Here is an 8,822-nt window from a genome sequence, read left to right as displayed (position 1 = left end):
CCTAATCGCAGTCTCTGTCGAGTAGTGCTCTGAAAGCCAACATCAAAGACACGGGAGGCACAGAATTTAAAGGAATCCAGCAGAAGACAAAAAACGTACAGGAGAATAATCATTAATAACCCAACACAGGGATAATACATGGGGTGTAGACAGCCTAGGAGTTTTAAAATCAAATTCTGTCACTTCCTAAGGGCTACCCACCCTCAGGGAATGTTATGAGCAAATGACACCATCTGTGCAAGTTCAATCATTTTTCTAACAAGGAACCCAGGCTACCTGAAAAAAATGTCTCTTTGGAAAAAACTTACCTGGAGCTCCCAGATTCTGCCCTCTCCCAGCCCCAACACACACACACACACACACACACACACACACACACACACACACACTACACACACACACACACACACACACTTGTAGAGTTTTTAGAGCAGAGCGATTGGTAAACTGATGAAAAATAACAAGTCAGTGGAAATGCCCTTAGGGAAATTCACAGGACTTTTTCCACATTTGGTCACTTTTCCTTCACCCAGTTTCTCCATTACCCACTGATGCCTCCCTCATCCAACCCCTTCTCAGAAGCCCGTCATGCCAAGGCTGGCACAGAGAAGGGCCCAGCAGCCCCAGGAGGGTTGACATGAACAGGCACCAAAGGAAGTGCTGAGGGAATCTGGGCAGGATTCACCACATGAGGGAGGCTTCCAGAATCCCCGGAAATTCCACTGTGTCTTCTGGCACTGGGGCTCAAAGCCTTTAAGTTAAGAAGACAGAGAAGTCAGTCTGTGCCGTCTCTGGAAAGATCCTGAGAAATGAGCTAAGCCAGCGTTTGAATGGAAGCCCAACATGGGCAGAGACTCAGGTGATGCTGGAAGCCGAGCTGGGATCTGGGTCTATTAGTTCCCACCAGGCCCTACTGGTCTCTGTGGTAGCCTTTCCATAGGTCACATCTTTCCAGCCGCACCCTAGAGCAGTCCACAGCCTTCAGGGATTCCTCTGTGTCTCCCCACCCCTCAAACCAATTCAGGATCGTCAATCTAATGTGAGACACGGGTGATCTGTAGATTCTGTACACTGTCAGTCACAGAAGGGTCAGGGTCCCAGGATGAGCTCTACCTCTCAGAAACTGAAGAAATATATGACAAGGACAATATTTTGCAATAAAAAAGTTAGAAGCTTTTTTGTTTTGAGGTTATTCATATTTGTGTGTACATTTATGTGTTTATAAGTACGTATGTGTAATATGAGTACGTTCATATGTATGTACACATATGTGCATTTTATATATACATATATGGATGTGTGTGTATATGCTTTCCCCTAATAACTGTTTTACAGGTCATCTGCCTAACCAAGGGTCAGGGGAGGGAGCCCGATTCTTGCTTTGGGCATTGTAAAATTTATATACTCTTGTATTTATTTTAAATTGTGCAAAGAACAGAAGTAATATTTTCTCCATGCCTCACCAGTGTATTTAATAACTATTAATATTTTGCTATATTTGCTTCTGTTTCTTTTAAAAAATAAAATAATATAGATAGAGCCAAAGTCTCACCCCTCCATCCACTTCCTCATGCCCTCCATGGAGGTAACTACTGCCTAGAAGTTTGCATGCTCCCTTCACTTACAGAATGGTATCTTGGTTTTCCCGTAAGAATACATGGTACAATTTTGTGTGGTTTAAACGATATCACTTTAAATGTTGTATATAACATTTTATGACCTGAATTTTTCATATAAAGTTAACTTTTCTTGAGGCTGACATATGTAGATCTAGCTCATTCATTTAACTGCTATATACTGTGTCTGAAGAGGCACGCTTTGCTTATTCTCCTACGGATGAACACGTAGTTTGCCTCTCAATTTTGCTATAATAAGGACATCTTCCTGTAGAGTTCCCACCCCTTGTTGCCACTTTTCAAAACTCCTCTTTGAAAATCAGAAATAGTATCCTAGAGGTTATAGGGCCAGCATTGACCAGTGAGCGAGTAGACCCCTCTGCGGTCACAGCACGTGAGCTGGAGCCTTGGAGTCTAAAGAACGCTTTCTGCCCTGGCCAGGTGCCAGCCTAGGATCCAGCTCTCTGTGGGCTATGGCTCTCCCAGGCTGCTGCAAAATCAGTTCTAATTAGCGGCTGTTTGAAACATGCCTTTCCAAACCACTCTGGGGCTCCCCAGCATCCAGTTCTCTTTCTGGAGAGTAAATGAAAAATCCTAGACTGCAAGAGAGACAAGCACAACCCCAGAAGGAAACTACCCCCCCAAGACCAAACTCTGTGTTCTTGGGGTCTGTTCCCTTTTCTCTTCGCATTCCACACTGTCTCCCTGGGTGACTTAATCAACCCTCTGCCTTCAAATGACATCTTCTTGCCAATGAGGGCATCATCTCTACCTGCAGTTTGCTTCTTCTCCTAAAATCCAAATGCACACATGCAGTTGCTCTTGCACTCTACCCATCAGTTCTCTCTGAGACCCTGAGATGGAAGATTGGACTCAACATCCAGTGCAGTGGCTCTCACTGCATTGTTATGGTTGTTCTACCATGACCCAGAGGAAGAAACGCTTTACTTTGCAAAAAAGGAGCATGCGTGCACACGCATACATCCCTAAGACAAACATTTCATTAAGTAATACTTACCCTTGCTGTTTTGTAACTAAGAAAAAAAAAACTGTGTGTGAGATCACCTGAATTGATTTTACGATGCTCTCATGAGTCACAACCCACAGTTTGCAAAACACTGTTCTAGTGTGCCTTTCCTTGCTCCAGAGGTGGGAGAACTAAAAATATACTTTCTTTATTCCCTTTGTAGCCTGGGCTTTAGAATAGTTTGGTCTGAGATGGACAGGACTTTGGAATGCCCATCCATTCACCTCTCAAGAGCAGCTGTGGAGGCATGAAGTTTTTCTGTAGCTGCATTTGCCGAGGTCCCAGTGTTCAGATACTAGTATAGCAGATATGGCAAGCCTGAGTGGAGGGAGTGGAGCATCATTCTGCTGACATGGTCTGCTGCAGATTCACATTGGTTCTAGAACTGGCAGCAGAAGCAGCTTCCTGACTGGGGTGGTTTCCTGTTTGAAACAGCAGTGTTGGGGCTGTAGAGAGGGCAGCTTCCTGACTGCAAGACTGCTGAAGAGACAGCAGCTACCATACCAGCTCAGTTCCCAGGAGTGGCGTCAGAGCTTGCTCCCAAAGGCTCAACCTGGATTCTGCTTCCTCAGCCCTCTTAAAAATTCTATAAGCCATTTAATACCCTGGGAGAAACACCTTCCTGCTAAACAAGCTGGAGTGAAGTTGGCTCCCCACAACTGCCCCCCTGAGGGATACAACCTCAACAAGTACAAAACTGACCTCACCCCTAACTTGTCACTATTCCCATGTTCCAAATTTCAAGGACTACCTGAAGCTCTTGTGACCCTTCTTTCCTATCTCTCATCCAATCAACATCTGCCCCATTTATCCAGCTCTCTGGTCCCAGCCACCATCATCTCAAGTGCACTAGTCTCATCAGCTCCTAACTCACATCCTCATCTCCTGTCTTCACTCCTTACAAATTACATCACCATTCAGAATAACAGCTTTCCATTGTTCTTGGAATTGATATCAATAACGATCATTTATCAAGCTCTCACATGTTATGCACTTGTCATGTACTCACTTATTTAATCCTCAAAACAGCCCCATAGAGAAGGCATTATCAGCCCCATGCTGGAGACAACAATGGCACTGAGACTCAAAGACACTAAATGGCATGGCCAACATCACACAGCCGGGGGTGGTAGAGCTGGGGTTCAAGCCTCTGTCTGTGAACATCCACATTTCACATTCACACTCCAATCACTACAAATTCAGCCTTCCTAAAATCTAAGCTCTCCAAACCACCTCTGCTCCATCTAGATCCTGCCTTTCTCTTCAGCTTCATGCCTTCACACCCACCTCCCACGTTCTATGCTCAAATAACACTGAACTTCCCCCAATTCCTCAAGCCTTCGGGGTAGAGCCTTCCCACCAGCTGTTTACACATGTTCTTCCTTCTGCCCGGGATACCTATTTCACTCTCTTTTGCCTAGTGAACTCCTACCGTTATTCTGATCTGCTCAACAAAGTTTTTCTGACCCCTCTGGCGTCACCTAACTCCTTGCTGTCTTCTCCCACACCTGTCCCACCTCTAAGTGCATGACACCTACAGTCCAACCTCGGTTTTCTCTATAGCTCCTCTCCAGCATCCACACTCCTCTAGTTCCCATCTTGGCATAGTGGAAACGAAATCGACTAGTATCCACGAGGACGTGGGTTTGATCCCTGGCCTCGCTCAGTGGGCTAAGGAGCCAGCGCTGCCGAGAGCTGTGGTGTAGGTCGAGGATACGGCTTGGATGCTGTGTTGCTGTGGCTGTGGTGTAGGCCAGCAGCCATAGATCCTCCGTACCTCCATATGGCCCAGGTGCGGCCCTGAACAAAAAAAGAAAAAAAAAATCTGAACTCTTCGAAAGCAGGAACCCTATCAATCTCAGTCAACACTGGGTCCTCAAACCCCAGCACAGTTCCTGATATAAAAGACAGCCATTCAATAGCTGTATTTCTTAAATAAATCACTGAAGAAAATCTTTTTAAAAACAGGCCTCGTTTTAGGGAAAAGATATCAAATAAGCCACCAAAAAATAAAAATAAGAAGTAAAAACTCCTTACTAAATATAGAACTTTAAACTGAAAGCCACCTTCTTCTTATGAGAGAGTGTTACTATCACTCAGGAGAGTAAGAATGTTAATTGAAGAAAGGTGAAATTTTCAGAAAGCAGTTCTCTGTGCCATCAGAGAACTCCGAAGGGGAAAAGACACACCCTCACTTACTTTGTTGAGCCTTTTCTACAAGCTAGGTGTAATGTTCACTATGTAATCCATCTCTTCCTACTCCTATAAGATGGCTATATGCTACTGGAATCATTTTCTAAGTGGGGATACTCACCCTAGAGAATTTAAATCAAATTTTAGTGTACCTTAGAACAAACTGATAGACTTCTTAAGATTCTCCTGCCCAGGCCACATCCAGACCAATTGAATTAGATTTCTAGGATTAGGACTCAGGCATCAGGATTGAGAACCCAAACTTTAAGTTTAAAGGTGTGTGGTTTAAATCCATGTTGTCCACATAGTGTCCAGGAACAAAAGTTCTCGTATCACCAGATAGCTTGGTGACGATGCAGAATCTCACAGCCGCCTGGACCTACTAAAACAGAACCTGAATTTGAACAAGATCTGAGAGAGGTTCCCATGCACCAGTTTGTACAACACTGGTTTACATGGCTTTCCCTAGTGAGTGGAGATTCATCTGCATCTATCATACTTCTCTGTTTCCCCCTCCACCTCCAAACTGACTTTGGGAAATGGATCTGCCTTCCCTTCTGCTGCTTAAACAAATGGGAGGCTCTAGACACTGCCAAAAGCATCATTAAGTCACAATGCTGGTATTCATTTGTAATTGTCATTACCGAGTTTTTAAAATTTGCTTTTGGTCCCGCTCTCTCCCCTGGGAATCTTAGGCAAGAGCTGGGATGAAGTCCTGGCCAATATGTTGCAAGCTTTGGAGAGAGCACAGGGAGGGCGTGTACCTTCCCTGTGGCCGAGGAAGAGAGAAAACAAGTCTGCTGAGGGCAGTGGATGGGAAAGGACAGTTTGGAGGCCCGAGTTGGAGTCCCAGCTCAGGCAATCATTAGCATTAGGATCTTATGAGTCACAGACACTCTTTAAACTTAAATTTCCCCAGCCATAAAATGAAAAGCATAATCCTTCTCAAAGCTGGGGGAGAACAAACATACAGTAAGCTTGAAAAGTATACAAATGTGAGGTAATTTTATTATATCCCATATTCACCAAGGAGTTTCACTGTGGGGAGAGGAGCAGAGGAAAAACAACAGCACGTTTGAGAGAAATGAACATTCCTCGGACTTGCCGAAGCCACCTTCCATCTGTGTCCAGAAAAACAAGCCATTGGACCAACAATGGTGTCTGTGAGACAAATGCTCAGGGAGTGATTTCATACTTAAGGGAAAACTGGAAAAGGCAATCAATTATTTGGCAGATGGAGTGTTGGGAGTCCCCTCCCTGCGTTTCCCTCATGGCAGCACTGGAGCATTGGTGTTTGGATATCTTTTTTCCCACTTAGAGTGAAGCATCTGGAAGGCAAGAATCCTCATCTGAATCCCCAGCACCCAGATCAGAGTCTGGCACAATCAGCACTCAGAAAAAGCAGATTTCACCAGCAGCGAGACAAGGAATTAATGCTAAGGATATCAGCACAGAGAATTAGGAACATGTTGCAGTGAAGTCTTATCTCCCTTCACCCCCGGAAGGCTCCAAGGGAAAAACCAGCTAAAGTATTTCATCATTTCATTCCCTCCACTGGGGGCAGAGATGACATAACTGCGTGACCTTTTGACTTTGCCTTCTGCTCTTACGACTAGTTTCATTTTACCAGCTGGCCTGTTGCACACAGCATCAGGCACAGAAGTAGACAAGGGAAGAAAGACCTGTCATGGGATTCACACATCAAGATGAGGACAAAGCAAGAAGATGCTTAAGGAGGCTCAATTTCCTGCTGCCAAAGTTACATTCTTATTTGCAGCAACATGGATGGAACCAGAGACTCATACTAAGTGAAGTAAGTCAGAAAGAGAAAGACAAATACCATATGATATCACATATCTGGAATCTAATATATAACACAAATGAACCTTCCCACAGAAGAGAAACTCATGGACTTGGAGATCAGACTTGTGGTTGCCAAGAGGGAGGAGGAGGGAGTGGAACGGACTGGGAGTTTGGGATTAATAGATGCAAACTAGTGCATTTAGAATGGACAAGCAATGGGATCACGTTGTATAGCACAGGGAACTATACCTAGTCACTTGGGATGGAACATGATGGAGGATAATGTGAGAAAAAGAATATACGGGAGTTCCCATCGTGGCTCAGTAGAAACAAATCTGACTAGCATCCATGAGGACGCAGGTTCAATTCCTGGCCTCGCTGGGTGGGTTAAAGATCCAGAGTTGCCATGAACTGGGGTGCAGGTCACAGATGCAGCTTGGATCCTTCATTGCTGTGGCTGTGGCGTAGGCTGGCAGCTGTAGCTCCGATTCAACCCCTAGCCTGGGAACTTCTATATGCCATGGGTGTGGCCCTAAGAGACAAAAAAAAAGAAAGGAAAAACTATATATATATATATATATATATATATGTATGTATGTATGTATGACTGGGTCACTCTGCTGTACAGTAGACATCGACAGAACACTGTAAATCAACTATAATGGAAAAATAAAAATCATTAAATAAACAAGGTTACATTCTTACACTCAAATATATAACCTGCATTGGATCTGATCTTTCCGTGCTCCACCTTCAAGAACTATGGTGTCTTTATTTAAATAGCTTTGTTATTTGAATATGCATAATTGATAAAACTTAACTGAATACATAACTTATCAGGTTCCAGGCATCATACTGAAGGCTTTATATACTGTAGTCTATTGCATTCTGACAATACTCTGTGAGAGAGAGATTGCCATTCCCATGTTAAGAGATGAGGAGACCAAGGCTCAAAGAAATGCAAGTACAAGTGTAAGCTACTCAGGAGCCAGGATGTAAATGCCCAGAGTCTGACTATAAAGATCCACATCCCTAAGGGCACTAACACTGCTCTGCTGTGAAGCCACCTAATTTGCACAAGTGATTCCTCTGTCTGCAAGGTCCTTGCCCTCTCTTCTCAGTTTGGTTAACTGACCTCATTCATAAAAATCCCAACTCAAACATTATTTCTCAAGACCCATCTCCAGGCTAAGTCGGGCATTCCGACCTGTGCCTTGATACCCTCACTGCCATCAAAACACATATCACCTTGCACTAGAATTGAATGATTCCCTTCCTGCACTGCAGACTTCTTAATAAGAACAATGCTCAAACAGAGTACACTTCTTCTACCAGTATCTACAAAGTAAAGTAATTCTTGCTTCCAAATTGTTTTAACATGATTCCCCCATCATTCGCACTCTATTCCAGACTCTGGAGGGGACATTGCTACCTTGAGGGCAGTCACTCTACATCCCTGATCTTTCACACTTTATTCTGGCTGCTCCATACATTTTGGCTGCTTCTCCTCTTGGTCACTGTCATTGCTAAGTGGAAAATCATGGACTTGAAGTACCAATCATTCTAGGCCTAACTCCACACAGCCAGGCAATGAGTCTTATTCTGCACTACTAGAATTACCCAGGCCTTTTCATGACTGAGAATCCCAAACCAACCCTTCCTGGCCTCAGAGAGAAAAAGAACTGTGACCACCCCCAACCCAAAGTGCCAATTCACCTGCCCAGAATTAATGACTTCCCAAAATGAATGACTATGTGATCATCCATTCCCTTGAGGGGAAAACCCCACCCCGACCCACCAGGCTGTCATTTACCCTATGACCCCAACCTGACAATCACCACAACAGTCTGATATTTGTGCCCTCCCAAAATTGATGTGACTGATCCTTATCTGCTACCACCTTGTTGTTTTAGGATAGTTCTTGGGACACAATGGGCATCTGATAGATATTTGTTGAATACATGAAAGGATTGGTGAATACTTCGAGATGTCTGCAGAGAACTGCAAAGTTTATAAAACCACTCTTTCAGGTGACAGATGAGGGAACTAAGCTGTGCAGTCAGCTGGTAAAGGGCAAGAACTGTGAGCCCCTGGTATTCTTATTTCTTTTCCAGACTATACTATGTTCTGGGGTTAGCAAACAATAGCTTTGGGGCATCTGCATGCCTTGTAAATAAAGTTTT

Source organism: Phacochoerus africanus, chromosome 2, assembly GCF_016906955.1.
Source record: "Phacochoerus africanus isolate WHEZ1 chromosome 2, ROS_Pafr_v1, whole genome shotgun sequence".
Lineage (NCBI taxonomy): Eukaryota > Metazoa > Chordata > Mammalia > Artiodactyla > Suidae > Phacochoerus > Phacochoerus africanus.
The sequence above is the reverse complement of the archived record's forward strand: the minus strand, read 5'-3'. Positions refer to the sequence as shown.